Source organism: Piliocolobus tephrosceles, chromosome 9 (assembly GCF_002776525.5).
Source record: "Piliocolobus tephrosceles isolate RC106 chromosome 9, ASM277652v3, whole genome shotgun sequence".
In the NCBI taxonomy this organism is placed as follows: domain Eukaryota; kingdom Metazoa; phylum Chordata; class Mammalia; order Primates; family Cercopithecidae; genus Piliocolobus; species Piliocolobus tephrosceles.
Genome location: NC_045442.1, coordinates 38162240 through 38174122, shown reverse-complemented (window position 1 = coordinate 38174122; position 11883 = coordinate 38162240). Strand labels below are relative to the sequence as shown.

Below are 11883 nucleotides of genomic sequence, written 5' to 3'. Positions count from 1 at the left end.
ATCTGGCCACCCTGGCAAAAAAGAGAGCTTGACTGAATCAGTCCCTATCCCAAGAATGGGCGGATCCAGTCACCACCCAAGAGTCCTGGGCCTGAGGCCAGCTTCTGCACTGCCCTGCCCTGTCCCAGCATAACCAGGGTATGACAACTCAAGCATCCCGATGGAAGGAATGATGCAAAGAGAACCTGGCTCCTTCAGCTTCCAAGACTCAAAGAAGTGAGCTTTGTGAGAGAGAAAAGCCTGGTTGGGAATGTTGGGTAGAGGTGGGCATAACTCGATTTATAGCTTTTAAGCACTTAGACATTTGTCACATGTGACAATATTTGCACTTTTGCAAACGCCAGGGCAGTGTTAGTCCTTCTGGCTTGGGCATTCCAAGTGAGTGTTTGGATGCCCCAGGTGAGGACGTCTGGTTAGACTTCATGGTCCAGGCTAGTCCCTTGCCCAGGATTTTCTTTTCCTTTCCCAGTCACCATGGAAAATAGACCGCCTTTGGCATTACTGAATTCTGAGCATGTCCAGAATTTGGCTTTGGTCTGCTGCTTTTTGTGTAAAGTTAGGGGAAACCTGCAGTTTTGGAAAAGCATCTGGGAGGAAGAGATACATCTTGGGTTCTTCCTTCTTTCAGAAAGGTCCTGATAGCCAAGGATGGTCCCTCTCAATTACCACATCTGTATGTCCCTGCCCCTTGGCCAAAGCTGATTAACACAGTGCAGACACCTTGCCCAAATTTCCTTATCTGAGAGCTCCAAAGAGAGAAGGATGATCAGAGGAAGAGAATTTCTGAAACTTAATTCCTTCCTTGCCTAAATCTTTGCTGTTCATCTCTTCCTTCAATTATGTGACACACTCCATACCCTTAAAAAAAAATGGTTTTTTGCTCATTTGAGCTAACCTAAGTCAGTTTCTATTGTCTGCATCCACACACAGATTAAGAAAACCCTTAACCAAAATTACTATTCAAAGGTGCTCTGGATGAAGAGCCCAGGCACCTAAATTCATCCCTTTCCCTCTGACTCCCCCATCCCTGTCATCACATCTTTAAATCCCAAACTCATTATCCTTTGCTTACAGCCAGAACTGAGGCAATAAGGGGAAATAAAAATGAGAAAAAAAATGATGATGATAATAGTAATACTTCTTTTTTGAGCACCTTTTATACTAGGAATTGTGTTAAGTGCTTTACATAAATTGTTTTATTGAATCAAATCCTCATAAACAACTCTGGGTTTGTTAGGATGCTTTTGACTCCACGTAAGAGAAATCCCAACTCAAAAAAGCTTAAACATGAGGAAATGAGTTATTTTCTATGTAATAATAAGTCCCTAACAGGGGTAGCTTTAGGATTGGTTAACTTAGAAGCTTGATTACGCCATTGGGGACCCAGGTTCTTGCCATCTTTTCACTCTGTCATCCTTAGTTGACTTGGATCTTCAGCCTGGGTCCCCTCATGACCACAATATTGCTGCTGCACTTTTAGGCATCCCATCTGGACATGACAGTATTTAGCAGAGGGATGATCTCTTCCTTGTATCTTTTTTAAGTACAATAAAAGCTTTCCAAGAAGCCTCTAGTTGATCACCCCTCTCATCTCAGTGGCCAGAATTGGGTCATACATGCATGCTTAATCCAACCATTGACCCAAAAGTGGGATTATTGCAATGGGCCTACACCAAGCATAATTCACCCCTGAGCTGAGACAGGAAGAGATAAAACAGTCCGAAAAAAAAAAAAGAGAGAGAGAGAGGTCTGACCGGGCGCAGTGGTTCATGCCTGTAATCCCAGCACTTTGGGAGGCTGAAGTTGGCGGATCACGAGGTCAGGAGATCGAGACCATGCTGGACAACATGGTGAAACCTCATCTCTACTAAAAACACAAAAATTAGCTGGGCGTGGCAGCGCGTGTCTGTAATCCCAGCTACTTGGGAGATTGAGGCAGGAGAATCACTTGAACCAGGGAGGTGGATGTTGCAGTGAGCCAAGATTGTGCCACTGTACTCCAGCCTGGCGACAGAGCTAGACTCCATCTCAAAAAAAAAAAAAAGGTATTTTTCAGCAAAGAAAAGGGGAGGAGAAACCCATTTGGTAGCTAACCAACAGTGTCTGCTGCAAACCTTCGAGATACATATGAGCAGTTCAGAGGGGCAGAGTGATTTGCCCAAGGTCAAACAACCAGTTAAAGGCAGATATGGAGTCTGAATCCAGAACTGTCCATCTCTAAAATCTCCTCTTTTAACCTATATTCTGGGAGGCAGTTAGTCCACACTAAATTCTTTTGCCTTTGAGAAACTCAAGTTGCTAAGGCTGTCCTGAGTATTTCATGAAAATAACTGGTGTAGGAGCTACAAACCGATCAGATTCAAGAGACCAAGCCACACAGCAAATTTATCTAGCCTCACTAAATCTGTTCCCTCCTGGCTCACTCAAGTCTCCTCAAATACAGTGGTGAGGAAACTTAAAAGAAGCTCAACTCAGCAAACAGCAGGCTTCAGTCTTAGATATCTGGCTTTCTGAGTGGGCATCATAAATGAACAAATATCCTCTCCGTGTCCTTCCACGTCTCCTCTTATTGGTATTACCCTCTTTGAGGAATTCTTTCTACCCAATTTCATTTATTTGATTCTGATAGGGACTTCCAATGACAGTACCAAGACAAGACATCAAGTCTCAGCTTTTCAGGAGGCTGAGGCAGGACGATCACTTGAGCCCACGAGTTTGAGACCCGCGTGGGCAACACAGCAAGACCTCATCTCAGGCCAGGCGAGGTGGCTCATGCCCGTAATCCCAGCACTTTGGGAGGCCAAGGTGGGTGGATCATGAGGTCAGGAGATCGAGACCATCCTGGCCAACATGGTGAAACCTGTCTCTACTAAAAGTACAAAAATTAGCCGGGTATGGTAGCGTGTGCCTGTAATCCCAGCTACTCAGGAGGCTGAGGCAGGAGAATCGCTTGAACCAAGGAGTCGGAGGTTGCAGTGAGCCAAGATCATGCCACTGCACTCCAGCCTGGTGACAGAGCAAGACTCCATCTGAAAAAAAGAAAAGCAAACAAAAAACAAACACAACCCCTCATCTCTATCAGTCAATCAATTAGTCAGAGATGACATCAAAATCAAAATAGTTAAACAATGGGAAAGCACAGACACCAACCAATCATAAGGGACACTTGCAGCAGTGGCAAAACAGGCTCCTGAATGCCCCTGGCTGGGCTCGCCATTAACTCTTACTTGTTGGGCTGTGGGGAAGTCCAGGGTGTCTGTCCCAAGGTGGTCCAGAATGGCCAGGAGATGAGGACAGGGAACTTAGGAGTCTTGGGCCAATAGGTATTTACCAACAGCTATGGAAATATTTCACTTAATGAGTTCTTAATTACAGATATTGCATTTTTTAGTTCTAGAATGCCCATTTGGTTCTTTTTTTATAGCTTTGAATGCACTGTTGAAATTTTTCATTTTTCACCTATTGTATTATTTTTCTCTATTTACCATGTTTATAATACTTATTATAAAGCCCTTGTCTGCTAACACAAATATCAGAATCATTTGTGGGTCTGCTTCTACTCCCTGTTCTTTCTCTATTTTTTTTTTTTTTTTTCTGAGACAAGGTCTTTCTCTGTTGACCAGGCTAGAGTGTGGTGGTGCAATCATGGGTCACTGCAACCTTGACCTCCTGGGTTTAAACAATTCTCCCTTCTTAACCTCCCAAGTAGCTGGGACTACAGGTATTGTTACCAAGCCCAGGTAATTTTTGAACCTCTTTTTTTTTTTTTTTTTGGAGACAGGGTCTTACTCTATTGCTCAGGCTGGAGTGCAGTGGTGTGATCTCTACTCATCGCAACCTCTGCCTCCTGGATTCAAGTGATTCTCCCACCTCAGCCTCCCAAGTAGCTATGACTACAGGCATGTGCCACCACACTTGGCTAATTTGTGTATTTTTAGTAGAGATGGGATTTTGCCATGTTACCCAGGCTGGTCTCAAACTCCTGAGCTCAAATGATCCACTGACCTCAGCCTCCCAAAGTGCTGGAATTACAGGCATGAGCCACTGCACCCAGCCTACTTTTTTCCTTTTTCCTTTTTTTTTTTTTTTTAGACAGAGTCTTGCTCTTGTCACCCAGGCTGGAGTGCATGGTGTAATCTCAGCTCACTGCAATCTCCGCCTCCCGGGTTCAAGCGATTCTTCTGCCTCAGCCTCCTGAGTAGCTGGGATTACAGGCGTCCACCACCATGCCTGGCTAATTTTTGTATTTTTAGTAGAGACGGGGTTTTGCCACGTTGGCCAGGCTGGTCTTGAACTCTTGACCTCAGGTGATCCGCCCACCTCAGCCTCCCAAATTGTTTGGATTACAGGCGTGAGCCACTGCACCTGGCTCCTGCCTTTTTTCTGATCAGTCACATTTTCCTGCTCTTTATATGCCTTGTAATTATATAAAAGAAAACAGAGGCAACAGATGATGTTATTTTCCTCCAGTGATGAATCTCTTTTTCTTCTGTCAGCAGATGGGGTGAGGGATTGATCACCTCAATCTAGTCAAGAATTCAGTTGGGTTGAGGTGGGGTTGCAGTCTTAGTTAGTCCCAGTCCACTTCTGGGTCATCACTGTTCCTTGGATGGAGCCCACTCTTTTCATTGGCATGTCTCTGTCTTCTCATCCCTGAAAGCCTGTGGAAGATTCAGCTCTGTTCTTAGGAGCTCCGGCTTAGCTCTAGATTCAAGCATTACAACAGATCATGTTGATCATCAAAAACTCTACCAGTTTCTCTTTGTCCCAGTAGAGACGCTATGCCTGGGTCAAGCCCTACCCTTGGCCTGTGCACAGATTTGGCAAATACTCCCCGGGAAGAAAATGGTCAGAGACAATTAGCACATTTAGAAAGGGCTCTTTCTGGCCGGACGCGGTGGCTCACGCCTGTAACCCTAGCACTTTGGGAGGCCAAGGCGGGCAGATCACCTGAGGTCAGGAGTTTGAGACCAGCCTGACCAACGTGGTGAAACCCTGTCTCTAATAAAAATACAAAATTATCTGGGTGTGGTGGCACATGCCTGCAATCCCAACTACTCGGGAGGCTAAGACAGGAGAATCACTTGAACCCGGGAGGCGGAGGTTGCAGTGGGCCTAGATTGTGCCATTACACTCCAGCCTGGGCAATAAGAGTGAAACTCCGTCTCAAAAAAAAAAAAGGGAAAGGGCTCTTTCCCCTCCAGAGTTTCAGTTCATTAGTCCTCATTGATGGCACAACTCTGCAATGTCTTAAAAAGATGATTTTTGTAACTTACTCTGTTTTTTCTAGTTGCTTCAGTAGGAGTGTTGGATTGTTCCTACATATATATCCTCTCCAGAAGAGGAAGTCCTCTGAAACCCTTTCAACATTTAACCATGGTGAGGTTATCCAGGTACATATGGCTGAATAAACCCAGAGCATACCATGGCCCCTGCTCCACACCTCCACTACAGTGAGGACAGGCGGCCCAAGCAGGCCAGAGTCTTTTTGCATTGAAACTGAGGACCGCGAGCCTTTTTGTTTTTACAGTGGGTGGAAAGTGTGACAAAGCTGTGAGAATAAGTCTGGAAGCTTCCAATGGCTATGCCCCATGCTCATGGAAGAGGCCGGTCTCCAGGAGGATGAAATGAAGCCCTTCCACGGAAAGGAGAAGCATTGGGAGCACCCAGCACCCAGGGGATGTTGGAGTCCCTGATTCCAGTCACTTGCTCCTGCTTTGGTTGGTTACCTGAGCCACACACTTCCCTTTTCTTCGTGAGTTAGTTCCAGTTTCCTTTTTTTTTAAAAAAAAGTATTTGTGTATATTCATGGGGTACATGAAAAAATCTGTTATATGTATATAATACATAGTGATCAAGAAGGGGCATTCAGGGTGTCCGTCATGTGAGTACAACACATTTTTGTTAAGTTTAGTCATCCTACTCTGCTGTGGAATATTGAATTTATTCCTTTTATCTTACTGTATGTTTGTATGTTTTAACACTTCTCTTTATCCACCCACCCCGCACCACTGTCCCTTCCATCCCTATTAACTGTTTTTCCATTCTCTAGCTCCATGTGTTCAATTTTTTTAGCTGCTACATGTAAGTGAGAAAATGCAATATTTGTCATTCTGTGCCTGACTTTTTTCACTTAAGAGAATAACCTCCAGGCCTTGTGGCTCTCTGAGCAGTACCATAGTGGTTGGCAAGAACAAGTGCCTTACAAAAGGCAGCAAAAAGGGAGCCAAGAAGAAAGTGATTGATCCATTTTCTAAGAAAGATTGGTATAATGTGAAAGCAGGTGCTATGTTCAATATAAGAAATATTGGAAAGACGCTAGTCACCAGGACCCAAGGAACCAAAATTGCATCCGACAGCCTCAAGGGTTGTGTGTTTGAAGTGAGTCTTGCTAATTTGCAGAATGATGAATTTGCATTTAGAAAATTCAGGTTGATTACTGAAGATGTTCAGGGCAATAACTGCCTGACTAACTTCCATGGCATGGATCTTATTCGTGACAAAATGTGTTCTATGGTCAAAAAATGGCAGACAATGATTGAAGCTCACATTGATGTCAAGACTACTCATGGTTACTTGCTTCGTCTGTTCTGTGTTGGCTTTACTAAAAAACGCAACAATCAGATACGGAAGACCTCTTATGCTCAGCACCAACAGGTCCGCCAAATCCAGAAGATGATGGAAATCATGACCCAAGAGGTGCCGACAAATGACTTGAAAGAAGTGGTCAATAAATTGATTCTAGACAGCACTGGAAAAGACATAGAAAAGGCTTGCCAATCTATTTATCCTCTCCATGATGTCTTTGTTAGAAAAGTAAAAATGCTGAAGAAGCTCAAGTTTGAATTGGGAAAACTCATGGAGCTTCATGGTGAAGGCAGTAGTTCTGGAAAAGTCACTGGGGACAAGACAGGTGCTAAAGTTGAACGAACTGATGGATATGAACGACCAGTCCAAGAATCTGTTTAAAGTTCAGACTTAAAATAGTGGCAAATAAAAAGTCCTATTTGTGATAAAAAAAAAATTATAATCTCCAGTTCCATCCATGTTGCTGCAAATGACATGATTTCACTCTTTACAGCTAAACAGTATTTCATTGTGTATATATACCACATTTTCTTTATTCTTCCATTGATGGACACTTAGGTGGATTCCATATCTTAAGTATTGTGCATAGTGCTGCAATAAACATGCAAGTTTGCAGATATCCTTTTGATATATTGATTTCTTTTCCTTTGGGTAGATACCCAGTAGTAGGATCGCTGAATCAAATGGTAATTCTACTTTTAGTTTTTTTAAGAAATCTCTGGTCAGGCACGGTGGCTCATGCCTGTAGTCCCAGCACTTTGGGAGGCCAAGGCAGGTGGATCACCTGAGATCAGGAGTTCGAGACTAACCTGGACAACATGGTGCAACCCTGTCTCTACTAAAAACACAAAAATTAGCCAGGCACGATGGTGGGTGCTTGTAATCCAAGCTACTCAGGAGGCTGAGGCAGGAGAGTTGCTTGAACCTGGGAGGCAGAGGTTGCAATGAGTTGAGATTGCACCACTGTACTCTGCCTGGGTGACAGAGTGAGACTCTGTCTCAAAAAAAAAAAAAGAAAGAAAGAAAGAAAGAAATCTCCATACTGTTTTCCTTAGTGGTTGTACTCATTTACATTCCCACCAACAGTGTAAAACACTTCCCCTTTTTCCATATCCTTACCAAGATTTTTTTTTTTTGTCTTTTTAATAAAAGCCATTCTGATTGGAGTAAGATCTCATTGTGGTTTTGATTTTTATTTCTCTAATGATGAGTGATGGTGAGCATTTTTCATATACCTGTTGGCCATTTACATGTCTTCTTTTAAGAAATATCTATTTATGTCCTTTGCCCACCTTTTTTTTTTTTTTTTTTTTTTTGAGACGGAGTCTTGCCCAGGCTGGAGTGCAGTGGCCGGATCTCAGCTCACCACAAGCTCCGCCTCCCAGGTTTACGCCATTCTCCTGCCTCAGCCTCCCGAGTAGCTGGGACTACAGGCGCCCACCACCTCACCTGGCTAATTTTTTGTGTGTTTTAGCAGAGACAGGGTTTCATTGTGTTAGCCAGGATGGTCTCGATCTCCCAACCTCGTGATCCGCCTGTCTCGGCCTCCCAACTTTGCCCACTTTTTAATGGGATTATTTGTTCTTTCCTTTTTGAGATTTTTGAGTTCCTTTTATATTCTGGATGTTAGTCCCTTGTTGAATGAATAGTTTGCAAATATTTTCTCCCTTTCAACAAGTTGTCTCTTCACTCTGTTGATTGAAACAATCAACTGCTGTTCAGAAGATTTTTAGTTTAATATAGCCCCGTTTGTCTGTTTTTGTTTTTGTTGTCTGTGCTTTCAAGGTCTTAGTCATAACTTCTTTGCCTGGGCCAATGTCCAAGAGAGTTTTTCTTAGTATTTTTGTAGTTTTAGATCTTATTTTTCAGTCTTTAATCCATTTGAATTTATTTTCGCATATGGTGAGAGAGAAGGATCCAATTTCATTCTTCTACATGTGGCTATCCAATTTTCCAAGCACCCTTTATGGAAGAGGGTGTCCTTTCCCCAATGTAAGTTCTTGGCACCTTTGTTGAAGATCAGTTGGCTGTGTTCTCTAGTCTGTTCCATTGGTCTATATGTCTATTTTTATACAAATACCATGCTGTTTTGGTTACTATAGCCTTGTAATAGATTTTGAAGTCCTGTAACATGATGCCTCTAGCTCCAATTTCTTGAGAGGCTGGTCCATCTCTATTTTCTTTGCCCTTGGGCTTTATAAGACCCCCCTATGTCCATATAATACATTATCCTTTTCTTCTTAGCCAGGGCAGAGGTGGTTTATGTTACCTGTAATTCAACAGGTCTTAACTAAGACTACATCTTTAATGGCGGGGCAGTTTAGAAGGGTCCGGTGAAATGTGTCTCCCTCATTGCCCAGAAGGAAGAGAAAGAGGATGAATGGTGATATTTCTGAGACCACAACTTTGGATCATGAATCCTCAGGTCATGGGGAAACCGATGCCTCTGGATTCTGATCACTCTACTCCACCATGGGAAAAATTCAGACATGCCTAAGAAGTTGTCTGAATCTGTCGTTCAAAGCCAAACTGTCTTACCTTAATCTTCGATTAAACTGCATTCCCACCCCCAAACAATATTTAAAAATGAGGGGAATGGAAACAGGGGAGATTCCTGTGTTTGTACATTTCACTTACTCCTGGGCTCCTGAGTTGCAGATGAGCCTGAAGTTTACACCAGAGGGTAAAGAAGATAGCTATTTGGACATCACACACCACTTTGCCAGTTTCCGTTCTCTTGAATTATTTACTATCTAATTGTCTGCATCGAAACAGAATCTGGAAACACAGAGTCAGAGTTGTAGCCCTATTTGCAAGTTACAGAAAGAAAACTAGAGCTCAGTGAAGTACCTGGGGCAGAAGCACTTCATGGGTTTCTGAAGTTCTCTTACCTTGGGAGGGCTGTGAATGCAGGCGGTGAAACCAGCACAGCAGCAGAGAGAAAGAGAGCCTCGATCTGGAAGGGGCCTTAGAAGTCTAGTCCAGACTCCCCTTTGAGGTCACTCTCTCCTTCCCGTGTAAAGGTCTGGTGTCTAGTCTGTACTTTCCCTTCAACTTGCTATGTCACCAAGAGCACCTGAACCTTGATTTCTTCATCTGTAAAAGATAGAATACAAAGGAGGATGGGATGGAAAATAAACCTGTCTATAAATTTAAAAAATTGTTATCACAAATTTTATTTTCACCATTGTACCAATAATTCCTTCTTTCTTTTCCTTCTTCTTTCTTTCTTTCTTTCTTTCTTTCTTTCTTTCTTTCTTTCTTTCTTTCTTTCTTTCTTTCTTTCTTTCTTTCTTTCTCTTCCTTCATTCCTTCCTTTCTCTTTTCTTTCTTTTGCCTGCCTTCCTTCCTTTTCTTTTCTTTTTCTCTCTTTCTTTTCTGACTCTCTCTCTCTGTCTCTCCTTCCTTCCTTCCTTCTTCTCTCACTCTCTCTTTTTCTTTCTTTTTTATTTTTTTCAAGACAGGGTCTCACTCTGTGGCCTAAGCTGGAGTGCAGTGGCATGATCTTGGCCCACTGCAGTCTCAAACTCCTGAGCTCAAGCAATCCTTTCACCTCAGCCTCCCTAGTAGCTAGTAGCTAGGACCACAGATGTGTACCACCATGCTTGGCTACTTTTTTTTTTTTTTTTTTTGAGACAGAGTCTTGCTCTTTCACCCAGGCTGGAGGTGTAGTGACGCGATCTCAGCTCAGTGCAACCTCCGCCTCCCCTGTTCAAGCAATTCTCCGCCTCTCTGGTTCAAGTCGGCCTCAGCCTCCCGAGTAAGCTGGGACTACAGGTGTATGCCACCATGCCCGGCTAACTTTTGTATTTTTTTTTGGAGAGTCGGGGTTTCACCATGCTGGCCAGTCTGGCCTCAAATTCCTGACCTTGTGATCTGCCCGCTTCAGTCTCCCAAAGTGCTGGGATTATAGGCATGAGCCACCATGCCTGGCCCATGCTCAGCTACTTTTTGTATTATTTTTCTTTTTGTAGAGACAGGGTCTCACCATATTGCCCAGGCTAGTCTCAAACTCCTGGGCTCAAGCAATCCTCTGCCTAGGCCTCCCAGTCAGTGCTGGGATTACAAGTGTGAGCCACCATGCCTGGCCTGCACCAATGATTTCCCATAGAAAGAAATATTAGTAGCTATGAAAATTTTAAAATAAAGTAGAAAACTTAGAAAAGTATAATGACAAATAAAACTCACTTGTCTCACTGCTCAGTAGAAATCACTCATTAGCCGAGCATGGTAGTGTGTGCCTGTAGTCTCAGATGCTCGGGAGGCTGAGGCAGGAGAGTCACTTGAACCTGGGAGGCAGAGGTTGTGGTGAGCTGAGATCGTGCCACTGCACTCCAGCCTGGAAAATAGAGTGAGACTCTCTCTTTGTTTTGTGTATGTGTGTATATATATATGTGTGTGTGTGTGTGTGTGTATATATATATATATATATATATATATACTGTGTGTGTCTATATATATATAATTTTTTATTTTAAATTTGAGACAGGGTCTTACTCTGTCACCCAGGCTAGAGTGCAGTGGCTTGATTATTGCTCACTGTAGCTTTAACCTCCTGGGCTCAGGAGACCCTCCCGCCTCAGTCTCCTAAGTAGCTGGGGCTACAGGTACACATAACATGCCTAAGTAAAAAAAAAAAATTTTGTAGACATAGGGTCTTGATATGTTGCCCAGGTTTGTCTTGAACCCCTGTCCTCAAGTGATCCTCCAGCCTCAGCTTCCCAAAGTGCTGGGATTACAGTTGTGAGCCACTGTGCCCAGCCCATAATATTATTTGATACATTGTCTTTCAGTCTTTTTCTAACTAAATATATGTAATTGAGAATTTTTAATTATACTGTTTTATAGCTTAGTTTTTCCCTATTCAATATTTTCTAGTGCATCTCTTCTCCATGTCAGTAAATATTCTTCAAAAACAAGAATTTTGGCTGGGAGCGGTGGCTCATGCCTGTAATCCCAGCACTTTGGGAGGCTGAGATGGGCGGATCACAAGGCCGAGAGCTCAAGACCAGCCTAGCCAACATAGTGAAACCCCATCTCTACTAAAAATACAAAAATTAGCCGAGCATGGTGGCATGCACCTGTAGTCCCAGCTACTTGGGAGGCTGAGGCAGAAGAGTCACTTGAACCTGGGAGGCAGATGTTGCAGTGAGCCGAGATCATTATACTGCACTCCAGCCTGGGAAACAGGTGAGACTCAGTCTCAAAAAAAAAAAAAAATAAAAAAATTAGAGACAGGGTCTCACTATGTTGCCTAGGCTGGTCTCAGACTCCTGGGCTTAAGTGATCCTCCTG

At 43.3% G+C, this 11883-nt stretch overlaps 1 pseudogene; it reads left to right on the top strand.

Annotated features, from left to right (window-relative positions):
- Positions 1-474: 474 nt before the first annotated feature.
- On the top strand, positions 475-7011 carry LOC111538924 (annotated as a pseudogene).
- The last annotated feature ends 4872 nt before the right edge of the window (positions 7012-11883 follow it).